This window comes from Triticum urartu, chromosome 6A (assembly GCF_056163025.1).
Source record: "Triticum urartu cultivar PI428250 chromosome 6A, HENAU_Tu73, whole genome shotgun sequence".
Lineage (NCBI taxonomy): Eukaryota > Viridiplantae > Streptophyta > Magnoliopsida > Poales > Poaceae > Triticum > Triticum urartu.
This window is the reverse complement of record NC_141878.1, coordinates 432,425,974-432,450,094: the sequence shown is the minus strand read 5'-3', so window position 1 is coordinate 432,450,094 and position 24,121 is coordinate 432,425,974. Positions and strand designations below refer to the sequence as shown.

General features: G+C 44.6%; 1 long non-coding RNA gene across 1 annotated transcript; it reads left to right on the top strand.

The window, feature by feature from the left end:
- The first annotated feature begins 5,279 nt into the window (after positions 1 to 5,279).
- On the top strand, positions 5,280 to 12,133 carry LOC125533386 (uncharacterized). The gene is made up of 3 exons (XR_007294269.2): positions 5,280 to 5,695; positions 6,004 to 6,134; positions 7,357 to 12,133. It is a non-coding gene; the product is annotated as an uncharacterized LOC125533386 (long non-coding RNA).
- Positions 12,134 to 24,121: the final 11,988 nt, after the last annotated feature.

The following is a 24,121-nucleotide window of genomic DNA, read 5'->3' as shown; positions in this document are numbered from 1 at the left end:
GTGGACAAGTCGAGCGAGTCAATCAAATTCTTGAAGATATGCTCAGGGCTTGTGTCATTTCTTTCAGTATGAAGTGGGAAGATTGTCTTCCATATGCCGAGTTCTCCTACAAAAACAGCTTCCAAGCGAGTACGGGCAAGGCCCCATTCGAGATTCTCTATGGCAGAAAGTGTCGTACTCCTCTTAATTGGCCAGAGACTGGTGAACACCAACTTCTTGGCAATGACTTAATCACAGAAGCTGAAGAAATGTGCAAAGTCATCTGTGAAAATCTCAAAGCCGCGCAATTGCGTCATAAGAGTTACTATGATAGCAAGCATCGTGACTTGGCTTTCGAGATCGGAGACCATGTCTACCTCCGCGTCTCTCCAATGAAAGGTACTCGTCGCTTCGGTATCAAAGGGAAGCTTGCCCCTAGATACGTGGGTCCTTTCAAGATCATTGGCAAAAGAGGCGACCTCGCCTATCAACTTGAGCTTCCGTCCAACTTCGCGAATGTGCACAATGTGTTTCACGTGTCACAGCTTCGCAAGTTCTTCAAGACTCCTGACCACACCATCAACTTCGAAGAGATTGATCTCCAAGAAGACATGTCTTATCATGAGCATCCCGTTGCTATTCTTGAAGAAACTGAGCGCAAAACTCACAACAAGTCTATCGAATTCCTGAAAGTGAAGTGGTCACACCATTCCAACCGAGAAGCCACCTGGGAATGTGAGGATCACCTCCGTTCCGAATATCCAGAGTTCTTTCAGTCCTAGATCTCGGGACGAGATCCTTTCGTAGTGGTGGAGTGTTGTAACACCCCGGATGTAACTTGCCATATTTGTACTCTGACTCCTGCCATTTTCGGTTTTAAGTTATGAGATTCCCTAGTGGTTGGGTTTTGTCTTTGTTTTGCATTTTGTTCATGTCATGCATCTCATATCATGTCATCATGTGCATCGCATTTGCATACGTGTTCGTCTCATGCATCCGAGCATTTTCCCCGTTGTCCATTTTGCAATCCGACACTCCTATGTCCTCCGGCGTCCCCCTCTTATCTCTTTTCGTGAGCGGGTGTTAAACTTTCTCGGAATGGACCAAGATTTTCCAAGCGGCCTTGGTACACCACCGATGGACCGCCTGTCAAGTCTCGTTCCATTTGGAGTCTGTTTGAAACTCCAACGGTTAACCGGGGAACCGTAAAGGCCTCGTGTGTGTTGCAGCCCAACACCCCTTGAAAACGGCCCAATAAACCTTCCAAACCATCTCCATATGCTCCGCCGTCGGATCACGATCGCGTGGTCGACAACTTCACCTCATTTGGACACTCCCACCTCCTTCTAGGTATAAATAGGTGCAACCCTCTCCAAATTTCGGGTGAAACCCTAAAAAATCCTCCCCCGCCGCCACCGGACACGTCCGGCCTCGCCGGACAGGATCCGTCGCCGCTGCACGACGAATCGCACGCCGCCGCGTGTCGCGTCGCCGCCCCCCCGCGCCGCCGGCCCACCGAGCCCACTTCCGGCCCCCGCTGGCCCATCGCCTCCCCACGCCTCGCCGCGACCGCCACCGCCGCCCGGTCGCCGTCCGGCGCCTCCGCGCGCGCCGCGCCTCGCCCGCCGCCTTCCCGATGCCGACGAGCAGCTCCGCGCCGCGCCTCCTCTCCGGTGACCTGCAGCCAACTCCGGCGAGCCCCGCGCCCCTCCTTCGTCTCCGTCAAGTCCGGCGACGAACTCCGGCCGTTGTCCCCTCCATCTCCGGCGAGATCCAGTCACGCCTCAGCTTCCGTGCCAAACCCTAGATCTGGGCGAGGAGAAATCCCACAAGTCTTTTTCTGCTACAATTTCAGGCCCTGTTCATCATGCCATAACTTCATGTGTGCTGCTCTGTTTTGTGGGTGCAATAGATCAAAATGTTCATCATGATGTGCTCTTCATTTTGTTCCATTATGCCATGATTGTTTGAGTCCATCTTGATGCCCAAATGACTGATGCAAGAGTGCTATAAAATGTTAGCTCCTGTTACTTAGCAGATTATGAGGATTTGTCATTTTTGCTACACTTGTTGTGTGTTGCATATGAACATGAGCTCTACATGTGTTTTGGTCTATGCCATGCCATCTTTACAGGGGTGTTTTCCATGTATTTTTGTGATCAATGTGGTGACTAGCACAAGCATGCAAAGTAGCCTTCGTGATATTGCTGATTTCAGGGACTTAGGATTTTGCTAAGTCCTTGCTCTGCTGTCATTTTTATGCCATGTATCCATGATGCTACAGTGAGATCCATGTTTTTTTTGAGTATCTTAAGTAAGGATGATTTGGACATGTGGTTGTGCTTTATCCATCCATGCCAATTTTTGAAATTATGGAGTGCCCTAGCATGACTTAATCTTGCTCTAATTTTGCTATAAAATGTTCCTGGCAGATTGTTTACATGTTAATCAATTTTGCCATGGTTGTTGTAGTTGATCCAAGCATGATATAAACTTGTTCTTGCCTTGGTTAGCTTCATGAACATGTCTTCTTTCTATTTATATGCTTAGTTTGTCATGAAAGGCTTTTTGGTGAGTGAATCGAGCTTGGAAAGTTGCCTTCATAACTCTGTTTTTGCCATGCTCAGTTTTTTGCTAAGTCTGAATCTGTTAATCAAACTTGCTATGTTTACATGGGTGCCATAGTATCTTCTGTGCCTTTTTGGCTCTTGATCAGTAAGGGACTTTTATTCTATGCTTTGATTAGATTCATGCCATCCCTTTGTTTACTATGTTCTGTTCTTGTAGCATGTTGTTTGCTTGCTCTAAACCTGGCTTCCTGATGTTAATTCCTGGCATGTTAGTAATTTTCACTAAGTCTGTGAAGCTGATATCTTTTGCACTTTTGCCATTCTTGTTTGACCCTGCTCTTGTGTGTTTTAGCCGTAGCTCGGAATTCATCTTTTGCCAAGCATCTTGAGTATATCACTGCCATATGCTTTGTTGTTATGTTGGAGTGCAGTAGCTTAATCGCAGAATTGTGCCATTCTTGTTTTGCTTGCCATTTGCAAACCGTGCATCTGATTCCGGTGATCTTTATATCGATTTCAACCGAAAACATCTCATCTTTCCAGCGGCACACTTGGTTTGCCAAGTTGAGGCCTGATTCAATCTTTCCCTTCCGAAGCACGCATATGCATTGCATATCACATCTCGCATATCATGACATGTTTCCCATCATGTTGATTGTGCATTGCACTGTGGTTGATTGTTGTTCCTTTTCTTGTGTTCTTGCCTTGGGTAGAGCCGGGAGACAAGTACGTGATCGAGGAACCCGTTGAGTACGCTTACGAGGATCAAGCTTTCGTCAACTCGGAGAACTTTGCAGGCAAGATGACCATACCCTCGAAATCACTTCTATCTTTGCTTGCTAGTTGTTCGCTCTATTGCTATGTCTTGATACATACCACTTGCTATATCATGCCTCCCATATTTCCATGTCAAGCCTCTAACCCACCTTTCCTAGCAAACCGTTGATTGGCTATGTTACCGCTTTGCTCAGCCCCTCTTATAGCGTTGCTAGTTGCAAGTGAAGTTGGAGTTTGTTTCATGTTAGAACATGGATATTGTTGGGATATCATTATTATATATTGTTTACTTTAATGCATCTATATACTTGGTAAAGGGTGGAAGGCTCGGCCTTATGCCTGGTGTTTTGTTCCACTCTTGCCGCCCTATTTTCTGTCATACCGGTGTTATGTTCCTTGATTTTGCGTTCCTTACGCGGTTGGGTGTTATGGGAACCCCTTGACAGTTCGCCTTAAATAAAACTCCTCTAGCAAGGCACAACCTTGGTTTTACCATTTGCCACCTAAGCCTTTTTCCCTTGGGTTCCGTGGACTCAAGGGTCTTCTTTATTTTAAACCCCCGGGCCAGTGCTCCTTTGAGTGTTGGTCCAAACTGGGCGATGTCCGGCGCCCCTGGGCAACCAGGGTTTATGCCAACCCGACGTCTTGCCCATCCGGTGTGCCCTGAGAACGAGATACGTGCGACTCCTATCGGGATTTGTCGGCACATCGGGTGGCTTTGCTGGTCTTGTTTTACCATTGTCGAAATGTCTTGTAACCGGGATTCCGAGTCTGATCGGGTCTTCCTGGGAAAAGGAATATCCTTCGTTGACCGTGAGAGCTTGTGATGGGCTAAGTTGGGACACCCCTGCAGGGTTTTGAACTTTCGAAAGCCGTGCCCCCGGTTATGGGCAGATGGGAATTTGTTAATATCCGATTGTAGAAAACTTGACACTTAATCCAATTAAAATGAATCAACCGCGTGTGTAGCCGTGATGGTCTCTTTTCGGCGGAGTCCGTGAAGAGAACACGGTCTCGTGTTATGCTTGGACGTAAGTAGCCTCATGATCACTTCTTGATCATTATTAGCTTCTCGACTATGTTTTTCTTCTCTTCTCGCTCTCATTTGCGTAAGTTAGCCACCATATATGTTAGTGCTTGCTGTAGCTCCACCTCACTACCCCTTTCCTACCTTTAAGCTTGAATAGTCTTGATCGCGAGGGTGTGAGATTGCTGAGTCCCCATGACTCACAGATACTTCCAAAACAGATGTAGGTGCCGATGATGCCAGTGCAGGGGACGCGACCGAACTCAAGTGGGAGTTCGACGAGGATTCGGGTCGTTATTATGTTTTCTTTTCCGGATGATCAATAAAGGAGCCCAGTTGGGTCGATCGGTGATCTAGCATTTGGGGTTGTCTTTATTTATGTTGGTTCCGTAGTCGGACCTTAATTGTATTCTGGATGATGTATGATATATTTATGTATTGTGTGAAGTGGCGATTGTAAGCCAACTCTTTATCCCTTTCTTATTCAGTACATGAGATGTGTAAAGATTACCTCTCTTGCGACATGCTTACCATGCGGTTATGCTTCTAAGTCGTGCTCCGACACGTGGGAGATATAGCCGCATCGTGGGTGTTACATGAGGGCATCATTATCATTCTTAGAACAGCAACATATATATATATATATATACACACATTATAACTGAGCACTAATCAAGCCATCTTAGGCCATTAGCATTATTAACCGTTAGATGTGTTGTTTAAGCCTTTTCTGGCCTTTGGATGATGTTTTAATCCCGCCTGGGCTCCATACGTTGGACACCGAGCGCTTAACGGTAGTGGGCCGCTGCTCCAGGAACTATTTCCGACGTTTATTGTGACTTTGGACCAAATGGGCTAAGGTGTCATGACTGAAAAAAAAGGCACTCTTCCGTCTCAGGGAGAGGCCACTACTCCCAACAAAAAACTGAAAGCCCCTCAATTCACCTCGATCTATCCTCTCGCTCATGTGACAATGGAGGAACCCTACACACGCCACCACCACTGCCATTCCATCCGGCTCGCAGGCCCTCGCCCCGTTCCTGAAGGTCAACCAACGTGTCCTCCCTCGCCAGCCACGCCGCCGTTCCCTCCGGCTCACAGCCCCTCGCCCCGTCCCTGAAGTTGAACCAACACTTCCTCCATTGCCCAGCCGCCGCTGCAGTCCTCCTTTTCCTGCCTTTCCCCATGGTGTAGCAGGCAGTGGTCCCTGCCCTGGCTATGCCTACTCTGGCTGGTCCATAGAGCTAAGAAAAAAAATCATATTGTTGGCAGCCAGATTGGGTATGAAGTTCAGATAATCTCTATACCACGGCAGCTACCAGATTGGGTACAGAAGGTGGATGTGAGTAGTACTCCCCTATATTCATTCTCATTTTCTAGCTCTTGGTTCGTAGATGTCCATATCAGAACTATTAAACTCAATGATGGCGAGTTCACATACTGTTGAAAATTTGAGATGTAATATTGTACTTAGTTACTATTCAGAAAGCCAACTGATATGACTATCTCAGTTTTCTGGTATTTAAATCTGGATGTACCAAATGCTTTCTATGTCTTGTGTATCACTGTGATGGCTAGCTTACACGACATGCTGACTTGTGCATACAAGTTTCACATTTTACAGGTTTTCTTATTGAGATTTTTTTCCAGGTTACTAAGATCCTTTGAATGTACTGCTGGCTGCATAGAATTATGGACTATTCGATCGAAACACACACATTTTCATTGGATTTGGAAACCTGGTGTTCTTTCAAACATTCGAAAAATCTGATCTTGAAATGGTAAGTACTTCTTTGCATCTTATTTTAAGTTTACATCTTGCACTTTACTTGACTCTGTCTATGAAGCTTATATAACTTGATAAGTGCACTGTTTGATTAACAAAATTATTTGACAAGTAAATATAGTTTTCTCAAATACTTGTACCATGTGCATAGTTCAAGGTACAACATGAACTATAGGAGATGGCGTGCACAACCAGTAGGTAGCTGCTACTATCTAACACTGTAATAGTCGTGGATCGTGAATCAATTGATAGTAAATCTTGACATGTTTCCTTTATATTGATTTATCCCTTGTATGCTCTTACAATCCATTTTCTATTTTCGCCGTAGACTTGAAAGTGACTAAATGAGTTCAATACTAATTTTAGGCCTCACAAATAAAATAGTTCACTATCAAAATTTAAATGTTGGTCTCACTTCCTTGCAGATTCTTACGATAAATTTAGAAAGCCATATTTTGTTGATTTTGCCGGTTTTCTGACCGGTTTATTTTTTATTCTGCACTACTTTCTGCCATGTGTTAGCTATGGAATGAAATATCACTGACTCTGATCATGTATGCTTCCGTATCACATACTTTGCCTATTGTGAGCAGCTCTATGCACATACAAAATGTTATCTGGCAACATTTTCTTACTAGAAGCACAACCAAATTCTCAGGGAATTATAAGTTGAATAGTTGATCATGTATGCATCATGTCGTGTCCTGGACAAAAAAACAAATAGTTCAGTATATATTTATGTCGCAGTGAGCTGAAATGCTTATTATTTTTGCCGAGGACACATAGATGCATATTTTGACAATCCCTCCATTGGATCATCTTATTACATTAGAGAGATGCTCCCATATTTATTTCATATTTTTTGATAACTTTTGAACCGTTAGAAGTTTAGGGACACTTAACTAGTTCTGTGGCAAGCTATGGTAGACACAGTTTTACCTATATATATATATATTGTCATATGATCTCTTATGCTAAAGTAACAATTCAATCATAATTTCAAGTATGAATCATAAACTTCATTGAGAACCAACAAACTCTAATCTCAGTCATTGAGGCAATTGCAATTTATCATAACATAGGAAAGAGTCAATATAAGAGCTTTTCAGCAAGTCCACATACTCAATCATCTTTTAGTCTTTCACAATTGCTAACACTCACGCAATATTTATGGGTATGAAGTTTTAATCGGACGACTCGACCGTGATTGATTTCAGTTTCACCATGGTGATCATCAACTCTGCGGTGATAATTGCTGACCTGACGCATCAGGTGAAATCCATCCAGCATATTTTTATATATTATATATTGCTTTCTTTAAAAGAGAAATTATTCTGGCTTGTAAGTTCTCCAATGCAGGACGGGGTTATTATATCATTGCGCTGTTGAAGGACTCATACCGATTTATATCACGGTCAAATATGGAGAGTCTCAAGCCAACTCCTCGAGTAGTCTTGAGACTCGGGGGCTACAATGACATGACTCGGGAACTCCGGGTCATTGGAGGGAATGATAACCCGGTTCCGGAGGACACTGCCATATTAATGAAAATTTAAAGGCCGTCATAAAATTGACGGTTCAAAATAAAGATTCTGGTTTAAAATCCGGTTCAAGAGACATATCTCTCCCACAAGCTTCGAAGCTCTCAAATCCGGTTCAAACATCCGGCTCAAGGTAAATTTGTCTTTTACAAAGCTTTTAAGCTCTCAAATCCGGTTCAAACATCCGGCTCAAGGTAAATTTGACTCTTACAAAGCTTTTAAGCTCTCAAATCCGGTTCAAACATGGGTATCCTGCCTTACGGCTTATCCTATTATGGTCACTTGGGGGCTTCCTGCTCATCGAGCATAGCTGTCGGTACCTTCTTGATTGACGCGATGCCAAAATTTATATGGTCACTTGGGGGCTTCCTGTTCGAACATAGGTCATATTCGAACCAAAGAGAACATAGCTGTCGTAACCCTCTTGATCGGTGCAAAGTCAAACTCACTAGGGGGCTTCTTGATCGTATTCGAATCATAGCTTAACCCCTTTTGGGTCCGACTTGGATCGTATTCGAATCAGGGTCGTTAAAAACCTCTCAAGGTCATTTGGGGGCTTCCTGTTCAAACATAGGTCGTATTCGAACCAAAGAGAACATAGCTATTGGTACCCTCTTCATCGGCGCAACGCCAAAGCCAATGGGGGCTACATGATCGTATTCGAATCCTAGCCTAACCCCTTTGGAACGGTTTACTGATCGTATTCGAATCAGAAGCCTTGATTTTCTTTTTGTCTGGATTAAGTTTTTTGAACACAATCTTTTGGGTTTTGAGACTTTTTTGCTCATATCTGAAGCATATATATATGTGGTTTCTATTAACCTGCCCTGGCTTTCGACGGACAAGTCGCCAACATATGACAATATTAATACTTGGAAGGTTTGACTTCTAAGTTTTGGGTTATCACCCTTATTGCACAGGTATCATAAGCCGGCAATACGATTCAATATCACAAGTATGATATTGTTTATACATGATTATGTTTAAACCACCCCTGGCTATGGAATTTAAGCCATCCGTATATTTTGAATTATGCCATTGGAATCATGCGTGTATCAAAGATTGGGTTATCACCCTTACTGTGCAGGTCACATAGACCGACAGTGCAAATTCAATATCACTGGATAAGAATACATTTGGGTGGTTTCCTGCCCTGGCTTTTGACATTAAGTCGCCAGGGCGTATGTTGTTTAAACTCTGTGCAGGATTTGTAAAACTATGACTTATATAAATGCTTAAGTCCAAGCTCATCATTAAACGTGATGCTTCAGAATGATCATCCATGCTGGATTTTCTCAGAGGCTATAAATAGTCGGGTTATAAAAATTCCGGCTTACAATGGAGGCGTATTAAATCGTCATCGGCCAAGAGCCGCTGGGTATCTAAAACTCCGGATTTACTTGTCAACAGATAAGGTACTTGAATCTTTAAATAGCCAAACTTGGCTGGATTTTCATTATGATATTGAATGATTGAGGTTTTCAAACCGGGTTATTCAAATCTTTAATAGCCAACATGGCTGGATTTTTATTATGGTTATCAGTAACTAATATTATGATTGTGGTTTTCAAAGTCGCTTCAGCGCAATGGCTAGTATTTTATCAATGGATATGATTTATTCTACAATGAAAGGAATAGTCCCAAGTCGCTGCAGGCTTACGACCCGGTACTTGGGGGCTACATTATTTAAGTTGAGATTACATTAAATATGCAAGTCCCATGTCACTGCCAGTATGCACCATGGCACTTGGGGGCTAATGTAAAGTCATTTTTTGTTCAACTTATTGGAAGACCCGACTCATCACATTATAATGAGCTGACCCTTGGGGGCTACCAATTGCTCCTGACAAAAATTCAAGGTACACAAGCATTAATTCATTATATTGAATGGTCTGCTATTTAGTTGGTAGAGTACAAAGCTCTTAACCTTGTGGATGTGGGTTCAAGCCCCATGGTGGAGATCATATTATATGATGTTATTATCAATAAACTATATACAAAGTCCCGGCTCAGTATTATCTTACTAAGCCGGCCCTTGGGGGCTACACGTTGTTGTTCAAGTTTACATGATTATATCTACAAAGTCCATGCTCATTATTGCATAATGATCCGGCCCTTGGGGGCTACACTGGTTGAAGTTTTCATGAGCATAAGGCAATTACAAGTCTCAGGCTGCTGCAAGCATGACAACCCGGCACTTGGGGGCTACAGGTGATATGCATATAAGGGAGAAAAAAATCTTCAAATTCTCAGTTTGTAGTAGACCAGATTAGCCCGGTGCCTGCAACAATCATGACCCGACATCATTTATTTATAAACTGGCAATTTTGGCAATCATAAATCGGCAAGATCTACATCTTTAAGCCGGATGAATATCAGTTGAATATTTCAAGACCAATATTTTTGTAAAGTCGGAGCATTGAAGGCCGACTCAAATGGATTATTTATTATAATATTTTTATACAAGAGCCAATGTTAGGAAATTGGTTATGAAGCTGGCCCATTGACCCGGATTTTTTAGAAGAAGTGCCTGGATTTTTGCATTGGCAAGGTTTGGACATCTCTGTTAAAAGAGATTTTCTGTAAGATCTTGAGTATGCATCCAGGAAGAAATGACAACAATTTAAAGATGATCAGGTGCCGGTTCAGGAATTTTTTAACCCGGAGCACAACCTATCAAGTTTGTTCTTGTGTTTATTTTACAGGATCAGTTTAACACGGATAAATCCAAATTAAATTGGGGGCTAATGTCGGGGATATACCCCGCAGCATAACCCGACCGGAAGTATAACCCGGCCGGACTTGGCGACTGACCAGAGACCCGTCTGATACTTGGTGTTTTATTTGTAAGCCGCCCGGAGATTGGCCACTCACTGGTAATCCGGCGGGCGGGTCAGACGGACGACAAAGCGCAAGGCCCGGACGGTCGGCTCGTAATATGGTGGGCCGACTTAAGAGGAAAGGCATAAAGAATATTCCCTTACAAAGGAAGCAAGACTAGGACTCCACCTGTAATTAAGTAATCCTAATCCTACTAGGACTAATCATGTAACCCGCTCCTTCAACTTATATAAGGAGGGGCAGGGCTCCCCAAAGAGGGAGAAGGAGCAACAAACAATATCTAGGGCTAGAGAGAAAGGGGGAGCCGGCTTATGCGCCGGCTCTCTCATGAGCATAATGAGATCTAGCCACAAACAACATATAGGAATATTACCGGATGATGTTTCCCGGGGTCCGAAGCTGTCTAAATCCTTGTCTTGTGCGTTGATCCGCCCTGCGTCTCTCATCCCTATCAACCCCTCTCAAGCTACCACAAAGATGCGCTGGCCTCATGACTAAATCCTCACACTAGGACATCTGTTGTGACAATTCCACGACAGTTTCCATGCAAAGATGTCCTGGTTCTCATGGATGAACTCGATGAGCGTGCTTTCCTATTTCGGATCCAGATTAGCACTGATGCTGAACTGCTTGGATGAATCGCCAGGAACGAAATCAACTAGCTTAGTGCCATCTGTTGACTTAAACTTCAGGACCAGATCGTGCTCCGTAGTTGGCTTTTTCAAAGATGTCATATCTGCCGGGTCAACATTATCCTTGTAAAACTTCAGCTGCTCTGTTGCACAAACAGAATCAGCATATGCAACATCGCCTACTTCACACTCCAAGGATACCTTGCGACTCCCATGTACTATGATGGTGCCCTTGTGACCCGACATCTTAAGATGTAAGTAAATGTAACAAGGCCTCGCCGCCCGAACAGAGCATGATAAGGGCTCTTGATTTTAACCACTTCAAAGGTCAACGTCCCTTGATCTGGAATCATACTCATCTCCAAAAGCAACTTCCAAAGATATCTTACTAACCGGATATGCCGACTTACCAGGCACCACACCGTGAAAAACAGTGTTTGACAGTTTAAGGTTTTTGTCGGTCAACCCCATACGACGGAAATTTTCATAGTAAAGGATATTAATGCTGCTGCCTCCATCCATGAGCCCCTTAGTAAATTTGTATCCTCCAACCTGAGGCGCCACCACCAGCACAAAATGACCCGGATTATCAACCCGAGGCGGGTGATCCTCACGACTCCAGACAATGGGCTGCTCAGACCACCGTAAATAACGGGGAACCGCCAGCTCAACGACGTTTACTTCCCTTTTGTGAAGCTTCTGATCCCTCTTACATAAACTTGTGGTGAAGACGTGGTACTACCCACTATTCAATTGCTTCTGATTACTTTGATAACCAGATTGCTGCTGGTGGTTCCCCTGACCAGATTGCTGATTATAACCGCCCTGATTGACTTGGTTGCTTTGATTGCCTTGGCCCTGAAAACCGGAATGAGAACCGCCACCACCGTAACCCGGACCATGAGAGCCGGAACCTGAGCCGCCATTTGGCCCATGATTGTTCTGGAAAAGATGGGATTTCCTGAATTCTTTCATGATATTGCAATCCTTCCATAAATGCTTGGATGGCTTCTCACGAGATCCGTGCTTTGGACACAGCTGATTCATCAGCGCTTTGAGGTTGATGTTTGACCCTTCGGCCTGAGTCGGCCCTCCTTTGCACCGCTGGTTATAATCCTGCACGCCAGTGTTAGCCAGGAAGTCCAAACTCCCCCTCAGCTCTGCGTTTACCAATGCCACCTTGCTGCCCTTTCACACCGCTACTCTTTTTCCCTTATCTGGCCTTTCCTCATCATACTCGGGGTCCTTGGTACTATCAAAGTCGGCATATTTGACAAGAGCCCCCATGAGCTCCCCCATATTGTTACAGTGGTGCTTAAGCCGCCCAAGTTTCTACTTAAGGGGCATAAAACAACAATTCTTCTCTAACATTAAGACTGCTGAGCCGGCGTTGATTTGATCCGATGAGTGCAGGATGGCCGAGACCCGGCGCACCCAATGGGTTGTTGACTCGCCCTCTTCTTGGACACAGGCGTCCAAATCCACAATTGACATAGGCTTCTTGCACGTAACTTTAAAATTATGGATAAACCGGGCTTTTAACTCGGCCCATGATCCAATGGAGTTGGCTGGCAGCCCCTTCAACCAAGTACGGGTTGTTCCTTCCAACATCATGGTGAAGTACTTAGCACATGCAGCATCGACAACATCCAACAGCTCCATCGCCATCTCATAACTCTCAACCCACGCCTCAGGGGGTAAGTCCGTTGTGTAGTTGGGTACCTTGCGAGGACCCTTGAAATCCTTGGGCAAACGTACGTTACGTAAAGCCGGCACTAAACATGGTACTCCCAAGGTTTTGGAGGTCACACCTATCTCCACTGAAGTTGTCGGATAAACCGGAGGATGATGATGAGCCGCTTGCTGAGCCGCCAGCTCAGCCTCCCGACATGCTCTAACCTGATCCACCAGGGCCTGAGTATTAACACCACCACGCGCCGGGTCATGTCCACGGGGCAGGTTACGGTGTTGCTCACTGCTTGATACGGCTGGGGAGTCCATGTGCCTGCTATAACTCCGGCTTGGGCGTGGGGTTGAGTGAATCCTCTCGCGACTGTAAGGATAAGCCTCCTGTTGTACCAGTGCTATCTGAAGAACCTCTCTAGCCCTCCGTGTTTCGATCGCAGCTAGAGACTCACCTTCAACTGGGAGAGTCGCCAATCGTCTCGCCGCAGCGATCATGTTATCCAACGGGTTAGAATAATGACCCGGTGGCGTCGGCACATACTGTGGTGGGGTATTATTCAAACGAGGCAGATCGGTTGTGCATGGCTAAGCCGGTGCTCCAGTCCTAGGCGTGGCTACCACCCGGTTTACCTCTGGCGGGTCACTGGTCCCTGCACCTGGTGTGTTGAAGAGGTTCCTCGCCTCGTAAACCGGAGGCATATGACTTCGTTGCCTTCTCCTCATAACTTCGTTTGACGCGTTCTGATCCATCGTGAGCCAGAAAGAATCAGCCTGGATCCGTTATGCCTGAGCATCCAGAGCAGCTCGCTCCGCAGTCATCCTCGCGTTCTCAGCTGCCAGATCTTCCTTGGCTTGAACTATCTCATCTCTCAGTTTTGTGACTTTTGCGTTATGCTGAACTTGATCTGTCGGGTTAACCTCTGCTGCTAACAATGTTGTCAAATTGTCCAGTAGGTCGGTTAAAATCTTAGCCGGCAGGTGCACAGGGCCTCCTGCCCCGGCAGCCGTTGCCGTTGCTGACCCGGAGATTATTTCCGCTGCAGTCGAAGAATTCTGCACTGGTTGTGTAACGTCCATGAAGATCGCGACTCTACTCGGCGGCTCATAGGGGTCCAGAATACTGTCGCCATCAGAATAGCCCCCAAGACGGCCGTCTTGCAGCTGATACAACGACTCGGTTTCACCAATGGACGACTCACCATCAGAGTAGACGACCGTCTCACCACCGGGCATAGATCTATCCTCAGATTCTACCATGAATCCCACGAAGGCACGTTTCACGGCAGGCTGAACTTGGGCGGGTCGCGCACGCTGAGATGTCTCGATGATGTCGGTGCAGATGTCCAGCTCAGGGCCCGGTTCACCGATCTTGCCGATGAAAACATGAATTCCGCCAAAGGGGACCCGGTACCCGTACTCAATTGAGCCGGCCTCGGGGCCCTAGCCTGCATCGTCGATGTAGAGCTTGCTGCGATGACTCTTGGTCATCCGGCCCATAGCGTATCCCTTGATCCCTTCGAAGTTGCCCTTCAAGAACTCAAAACCACTGTGCGCTGCCCCACGATGGGCGCCAACTGTCATGGTTTTGTCACGACAGATGTCCTAGTGTGAGGACTTAGTCGTGGAGCCATCGCGTCGAGGTTAGCCTAAAGGGGTTAAACGGGACAAAGGATACAGGGAATTTATCCTGGTTCGGCCCCTTGCGGTGAAGGTAAAGGCCTAATCCAGTTTGAGGTGGTATTGCTTGTGTTTGGATTACCAGGGAGCGAATACACTTGACCTAGCTTTCGATCTCTTGTCTCATGCCCTAAGCCACCGTCGGGTCGTCCCTTTATATTCACAAGTTGACGCCCAGCGGCTTACAGAGTCCTGGGCGGCTCATAAACAACGTGTCTGGCCTGGCGACTAATTATACTTGCCTTACAATACAAGTCATACATATATGGCGGTTTACACTTATGGGCTTTAATCCGCCTTTGGGCTTTGGGCCCTTTAACAAGTCTGCTTTATGAACCGCCATCTTCAACATCTTCATGGGCTTCGTCTTAATGAACCGTCAATAGGATAACCCGGCCCCTCTTGGGCGGGTCACACCTAATGTTCATATCCCCAACACCCATGGAGCACTTGTGCTTTCAATCTCCCCCTTTTTGGTAATTGATGACAACATACATCAAAGCTTTAGATAAGTATATAGAGAATAACAAGTAAAGCTTTGGAAATACATGTAACATGCATATGCTCCCCTACATGTATGCAATCATGTAAATATGGAATATAAGAGCATGTAAATGCATAAGCATGACAGAGCAGGCAATGAGTTACATGTATCTTGGCTATATGCATCGGAGCAAATGATGTGAATATAGGTATTGTACCTTCATGTTCATGAGTCCTTCTTGCAAACAATATGTACATCAGCAAGAGATCATCATGCAAATGAGTGTGATGCATATACTTACCTTGTGGTCTTGAGCTGGCTTTGGAAGAGATGAACCTGAGTAAACAAGGTCAGATAACACAGAAACATCTACTGAACAGAGCAAGAACAATAAACCACAAGAGTACCAAGATTGGGATGACATGTAGAGAGCGAGTAATAGGTACTCTATTGGATATAGACATGTCCCCAAGAACAAAGATATGCAATGAATTCGAAGATTTCCTTCCCTAGGATGTCTTTCTCCCCCGAAATCTTATATTGGATAATGGGAGAATGTAGGAAAAGAAAATCAGAGCAAAACAAATCAGATCACAAAAAAATCATAACACAAATTAACACGTCTTTCCCCTTTTAAAGACATGTGACTTCTCTCCTATTGAATACCAAGCATCTGGGGCTCTTTGATGTGATTAAGCATTCTCCCCCTTTGATGTGATCAGGCTTTGATGTGAACTCTCTCTCCCCCTTTGACATGAATTTCCAAGAAGGGTCTTCTGGAATGTGAGTCAAATAGGTTTGGTCCTTGAGTCACATAGCAAAGCAGCATGTAGAATGTGATGCAGGTAGAGGACAAGAATCATTGAGTGGAGCTAGATCAAATATGCATAATGCAAATGGAAAAGTGTCTTCTCAACGTTGAAATCGGTAACACCGAGTTTTTTTCTTTGGTGGCACCGAGATTATTCGGTTTGACCAAAAGAGAAAAACCGGTGTGTCCGAGTTTAACACAAAGAGAACACTTGTCAACTCAGCTCACTAGGCAAATAAGATCTCACAAAGATTTGCAGGGAATTAACTCAAAGATTTGCAATGAATTGGACGTAGGGAATTCAAAAACGAACAAAGAAAAGAAAAGAAATCTAGATGAAGTTTTTTTCAATAAGAAGGGAAACAAATATTGCAGGAGAAAAATGCAAGAACTCAGAGAAACACTAGAGAACTTCATTTAGAATTGGTCGGCGACAAACTCACCTATGTTAGAGTATATTGACTGAGGAGTCAAGTGAGAACACTTGATCGTAGGTCATACTCATTGTTTAAGCTCAAAATGGGCTTACCATTTTTTGTTTAAGCATTTTGATGTATTCACATCTTGTTGAGTTGCTTTGACCCATGACTTGGGGTAAAGCTTCTCTAAGATGGAATAACATACCTTGGGTGGTGGTGTTGAACTTGATCATGTAGCTGAACTTGTGTAGGATGCTCAAGGTTGATGTAGCTCATCAAGAGTTGGGAGCACCACTTGTAGTTTGAGTTCATCTACCTACATGGGTTAGTCTTCCAAGAAAGAGCACTTGTGTATCCAAAATGACAAACATGAAATTTGATACCAAATGAAATTTGATATAAAGAAATTGTCAAAGGATATGTTGAAAGATTTCATGCTTCCTTGTCTTCAACCACCATGTTGTAGAGACTTGGTGATGTAGAGATTGCTCAAGATGTGGGTGATTTGCAATCTCATAGATTTAGATTCAACCAAGTACGTACAAGGGTTAGATAGAATGCAAGGGTGCAAATATATATCCAAGATATATTATCATTATCATAAGAGAAATGTCAAGGGTTAGTCAAAGGCTCATGCCTTGAATGTATTCAAATGGAGTTTCTACTTCAAGTTTGAGGCATCAATGATGTTCAATTCACCTCTCAAACGGCAAAATACTTTCTCATCGAGTGGTTTGGTGAATATATCCGCCAATTGCTTATCGGTACGGACATGCTTAACATCAATATCCCCTTTAGCAACATGATCTCGAATGAAATGATAACGAACTTCAATATGCTTAGTTCGAGAATGTTGCATGGGATTGTGAGCAATCTTAATAGCACTTTCATTGTCGCAAAGCAATGGAACATGTTTCACATAGATCCCATATCTTTAAGAGTTTGGGTCATCCAAAGTAATTGAGCACAACATGAACCGGCGGCAATGTATTCCGCTTCGTCGGTGGATAAGAATACTGAGTTTTGTTTCTTGGAGGACCAAGACACAAGAGATCTACCAACAAATTGACTAAGTACATGAAGTGGACTTTCTATCAACCTTGTCACCGGCATAGTCCGAATCGGAGTAGCCAACAAGATCAAAGGAGGACCTCTTAGGATACCAAATGCCAAAATTTCACTACAAAAAAATAGACTTCCGTAATGATACGTGTTTGTCACAGTAGGTCACGTTTTTTGTCATGCATGTACATCCATGACAAATTTATGACAGAATCAAGATAGTCATACATGTGTGCTGTCGCAGAAGTGTTCCATGACATTACCAAAATTATCATCATGGAAGTGTCCACTTCCATGACGATAAACCGCGCGTCACAGAAGTGCTTTCGTCAAGGGTGACCGACACGTGGCATCCACCGTAATGGAACGCCGTTAAGCTATCGGGTCCGATTTTGGATCCGATAACCCGTTAACAGCCCCGACCAATGGGGATTTTCCACGTGTAAAATCATCATTGGCTGGAGGAAACACGTGTCGGCTCACCGTTGGGACAGATGTCATCCACTCATTGGACCCAAAGCACCTATGATACGTCGACACGTGGCACGGCCCAACAGAGGCCCATTCCTATGAAAAGGTCGGCCCGTTTGACTTGGTCAAAAGGTGGCGGGCCGGCCCACGGCAAGCTCGTTAATGGCATGTTCGCATATAGCCCATTTATAGCCCGCTAACCCAGGGCCCGTTTATGGCCTATTCAAATTAGGCCCAGTAGCGTCATCTGGGCCGTCCAATATAATTCCAGCCTGTTTGAAGTTCCGGCCCATGTATGGCCCATGATGTCTTTTGGCCCATATGAGGCCCTTAGTAACCCTCGGCCCATTAACGGCCCGTGGTAAAACTGGCCCGTAATGAACAATGTATCACTTTATACCCATTAACGGTCCATTATTCCGTTGGGCCATTTCCAGCCCATGTTATCTTTCAGCCTTCTCAGGGCCCATTTATTCTTGGGCTCATTTCCAGCATTCATTTACTTTCGGCCCATTACTGTCATTTTCTGCTTGTGGGCCAAATACAGCCCGTGGTTACAGTCGGCCCGTTTGTGGCCTGTTAGTATGTTGGGATGTTTTCATAGCATCATCAAATACGGCCTACTAACGACGACACGTTATAGTCAGCCCGACGATTTCAACTCTAGCCCATTTACGGCCATAAATGTGGTCTGTTATTGGCCCATGTTTGACCAACCGATCATACGGGCTGTAGAAGGCCCATTGATGATACGGCCCGTAGAAGGCCCATTGTGTCTACGCCCCATAGAAGGCCCATTGTTTCTACGGCCCGTAGAAGGCCCATTGTGTCTACGCCCAGTAGAAGGCCCATTGTTTCTACGGCCCGTAGGAGGCCCATGTTAACTACAGTAGATATGTAGCCCATTGTTAATGTGGCCTAGTTTTAAAAAATAGGTTATTGCGGCCACTAGCAAACCGCGGAAAAAGAACTGCACTGACTCCAAGAAAACAAATAAACAAGACAACGAAAATAAATAAGCAAGCAACTTATGCTAGGCTATCATGGCTATTACACATATTACATCCACTGGGCATGAAAGTTCACCACAAGTGCAAATATAGGGAACAAAGCAGCATATAAACGCCGCAGCAAAACAAGTCCAGAACTGAAACCACTTCATAAGAGCTCAAGAAACAATATCCTTTGTACCCATAATGCTGGCAAGATGCTTAGCAAGCTTATTAACTTTCTCTTGTTTGGCGCTTAAATCCTCCAGCACTAGCTGTTGCACCAAAAAGTATGCATTTGAATTCTGCAGGGACTTCCTCAGTCCTTCGGCTTCCTGTCGCATAACATCTGATCGATGTCTTTCAACTTGAAGTTGAGACTCAAGAAGCCGAACTGATTCAAGCAGCGAGTTCGAAGAGCTGGTGCCAGCAGTAGTAGCCAGTAACTTGAACACTACATCAAGACAGGACTTTGGGGTTGTCTTAGTGTCTTCAATATAGTTTTTATCAGCTTTCTTGGAGAACAACAGGGATGCCTCACTATCTTGAACCTGATCTGCATTACTTCCTTTACCATTGCATAACGGGGTACTCTTCTCCAATATTTTATCCGCGTTCTAAAGGAGAAACAAATAAACACATCACAGGTTTACAATGTAGTATATGAAACTCATTTTGGTAAACCAGTTCAGTAGTAAGGTGGACAGGATAACAGCATGAAACAAACATATATCTATGTAGTATGGTCACTGTATGGTCTATATCATTCTAGTTTATGTTGCCAAATCAAGATAGATACAGTTCGAATCATATCTATTTAAGACAAAGCAGCATAGACAGAATATAAGTGTGGGAGACTACACAGCAATAACAACACTTGTAATATGCATGGCATGAGAACATAATTGTTTATTCAATTGAAACTAAAATCAACATAGAGCAAGTTACAACAGCAAACACGTTAAAGAAACAGGTTTAAAACATACATGTTGCGCCATTGGAGTTTCAATTGCATCCTTCAAATTTGAAATTAGTTGGTATGAGTAAATACAATGATGCAAGAGCAAAGTAGTATGAACCATAGCTACGGAACCTGACCTAAGAACAATTCTTCTGCTGCTTTAAGCGTTGACTTGAGGTTCGGAGTGGTGGTCCTTGTGCTTTGGGCACTGCAGTTTCCTTACTAACTGCTCGTGTTTGGGTGCTCTGTGGTGGAGACGGTGTTGTGTCAATGGAAACTGGGTTACTATCTGCTGGGGTTGGGGTTAGAAGGGGTGTAGCTGGTTCTCTGTCCAAGTGGGTAGGGGTACAATCTGCGTGAGTCTGGGTTATGTGTGGTGGGGCTGGTTCTTGGGAAAGTACAACCGTGGTTCTATCTCCATCGACAGGTAGTACGATCTTTTCTGAAGACCGTGTTTTTACTCCCACAGATATTGCCATCACCCCCTCCAGTTGAAATGGCTGATAAACAAGAAAAGTAATTGAATATACAGACATTGTAAGATAGACAGGTGCAATGGATAGTAGCGAAGAAAACAGGGCATGAAATAATTCAAATTTATGTTGTCTAACCAAAAAAATAGCAGGACATAATTTCAAATATATGATGGTAATTAAACAGGATAGCATGACACAATTTCACATGTATGATGGCTAACTAAACATGATAGAATGACATACTTCAAAATATGATGACTATGTAAACAGGATGACATGATATAACTATACGATGTGTCTATTAAAGTGGTTGGCATGCCATAAATCACAAACATGCCGTCGATGGAAACATGATGGCATGATATAATTCACGGATAGAATGACATAATTCAAAATATGATGACTATGTGAACAGGATGAGATGATATAACTATATTATGTCTTTAGAAAATGGGTTGGCATGCCATAATTCAGATACATGTTGTCTATGTAAACATCATGGCATGATATAATTCAAATATATGATTTATATACTAAGGAAGTGAGCAGAGGGCAATCGCATATATAATGTGTCAACTAAGGAGATGGCATTCAATATCGTGTATATGATGTAAAAACTAAGCATTGCTATACAACATATGCATGATATGAGTAATATAACCCTGCCAAGTTTGAGCATACACCTCAGGGGGATAATAGGACTGGTCATCTGCCTCTGAATCGTCCTCTAAAGAGCTATGTGTAACCAGCAACGTATCTGCTTCACCAGGTAGCATTGTCTGCTCTGAAGACCTTGTTTTCACTCCAGATCTCTCCATCGCCAATTCAAATGGCTGATGCACAGGAAGAGCAGTTGAATATACAAACATTGTCGACAAAAAGCAATGAGAAATACAAAAAAAGGACGGCATGATATAATTCACATATATGACGCTTGGCTAAACAGCATGGCATTGCATAATTCACATATATAATGCATTGCAACAAGATAGCATTGCATAATTCACATATATAATGTCTTGCAAAAATATGGCATTGCATAATTCACATATATGGTAATTAGACACTAAACAGGTGGCATTCACACAAATCATGTCTAAACTAAGCAAATGACATAGCAATGCAAGTACCATACGCACGATATGAGCAACATAACCCTGCCAAGTTAGAGCATGCACCTTCGGGGGGGGGGGGGATAGGACTGGTCATCTGTCTCTGAATCCTCCTCTGAGGAGCTATCTGTAACCAGCAAGACATGCGCTTCATCGGATAGCATTGTCTGCTTTGAAGACCTTGTTTCCACTTTAGATTTTTCCATGACCGTGCCGAATTGCTGATGCACAGGAAGAGTAATTGAATGTACTAAAATTGTTGAAAAATTTAACACGTAATAAAAAAATGATGTCATGATATAATTCACATATAAGATGACTAGCTAACCAGGGTGGCATTGCAAAATTCACATATATGATGCCTGGCTAAACAAGATGGCATTGCATGATTCACATATACGATAAAGAAACTAAACAGATGGCATTGACACAAAGCATGTCTAAACTAAGCAGATGACACCTTTGATGTATACAGTAAGCAATGCAAGGCACCATATGCATGATATTACCAATATCAGCATGCCAAGTTAGAGCGAAGACCTCATGGGGTAAATAGGAGTGGTCTTCTGCTTCTGAATCCCCCTCAGAACAGTTATCTTCCTCTTGATTACGATCCGAAATGGGTGGAGGGGGGCTGCCTTTGCACCCACCATAGAGCGACGTCTGCATGAAAATTTATTGCCAGGCAAGGCTCGTCTCTCTTGCTCTACATGTTCAGTTCCATTGTGTATAATAACTGACATGCATAGGAATAAAACATAGTGAGATTATGTAAGGAGTGCATGCACAAATCCAGAGTGAAGGTAGCAAACTGTGGATAGACCCAAAACCAATGATAGCAGGCAAATAATAGCTTTAGTTAAAAAATACAGATAATGGCTTCTGTAATGTTTGTTTGCACCCAACATGAAACTCATAGTAGACACCCGAGATTAACCAGATAGTAGACAAATAGTACTGATTACTGTCCCAATATGTAGCCCACAATCATTTAAAAACTCAAGTTTCAGCATAAGTTTGGACCTGAGTCGGAGTCTAATAGGTGAACACAACGATAAAGTAGCATGTCATCATATTAAGCAATGCATAACATAAGCAGACACAAAAGAGTGCGACCTCTCTTGCGGACCCGTGTAGTCCTCAATGTCATCTGCTCAGTTGATGATGGTAATGCAGTTGTCATGGCTGCCGGCCGCGGGGAAGAAGATCTGAGGTGGTGAAAGACGGTCTGGAGAGCGGATCCCTGCTGTGGTGAACCCTTCCGTCGTTGGAGCAGCTGGGGTGGAACACAGCACCGCAGGAGCAGGACAAACCACACAAGGTTTTCTTTGACACATATCTGTAACAAAAGTAATTGTGTAAGGGCTTATTTGAATTTGAGGATTCTAACAATGCAGGGATAGGAAAAAGACAGGAATAGGATAGGAATGCACGTGCAAAACAGAGAATTTAAAAACACAGGAATTCTGCCAATCTGGGTGTTTGGTTCACAAGAATTGGAAGATCACAGGATGCAAAGAAGCATGGTGAGATTAAGTCAAACCACAAGAAGTGTACAACCTCTTTGGCGAAGCCATGTCGATCTCAGCATGATTGGGTTGGCCGGTGAGGATGCTCCAGCTGACTTGGCTGTCGGAGGAGGGGAAGAAGATTTTAGGCGTCTGGAGATGGGGCCCGAGGTACTACTCCGCTGTGATGGAGGGTATCATCGTTGGAGCAGCTCCAGTGAGTTGTACGACACCAAGGCTGAAGCAGGACAAGAGAGACAACGTTAACCTGAGTGGAATTCTAATAGCATCTCCAATAGATGACGTAAAATACATAACCACAAAGTGCTAGACGTATACATCAGCCGCTCATCTCTGAACTTAACTGTTGAAATTGAATTTAACTGTCGAAACTCAACTTAACTGTCGAAACTGAATTTTGCCGTCGAAACTGAATTTTACTGTCGAAACTGAACGCACTAGAGGTGAGGCTACAAGTTAGTCGACTGACTTTTTCATATCTGGTCAGTTGATTTTGCAGCCCTTGAATACGAAATCAAGAGTCTGCAGTTCATCTTCAAGCTCCATCCTCCTGAGCCACCAGCCACCACCGGCCAAACAGCCGCCCCCCACCGCTCGCGGCCGGCGGTGCGCCACCCTGCCCGCCCCGAAAACACTCCCCGGCGCCGGTCCGCCGCCGCCTCGGCCATCCCTGTAGCCCCCCCTGTGCTGATCTTTTTCTCTGGCGATCCCCACGCCACCGCCCCACCACCGTCGACGACCACCGCCCCCACCCTGAACCCTATGATAGATAGTGGGGTACCTCTCCGGCGAGCCCCCCTCCCCACTGCAGCTGGTTCTTCCTTAACTCTGGTGAGCCCCCCCTGAAAATTAATTGGCCCAAAAGTCGATTCAGTCGACTGAAGTGTAGCTAAATCGGAGCAGCATCGCAAGCAAGAGCAAGAGCGAGAGCAGCAACGCGAGCAAGAGCAAGAGCAGGCCAGGCAGGGGACCGAGAGCAAGAGCAGAGCAGCAGCGCGAGCGAGAGCTAAAGCAGCGGCAGCTCCTACTGATGTGGACGTCGCAGCCGAGGGAGCGACGCCGTGGAGGAAATGGTCGGTGACGCCGTCGTGGATGGAGCCGCGCCATGTCGGCTCGGGACCGAGCGCCGGCAGCATCCTGAGATCGAATCAAGAAGAAAGTGCGGTGATTAGTGTACAACCTCTTTGGTGGCGCCGATTAGGCCGCAGCTTCATCCGAGGAAACGGGGATGACGATGCTCTTCCGGTGGTGCAGGTGAAGACGGCGGTGTGGGAATGAAGGTGGCGCGAAA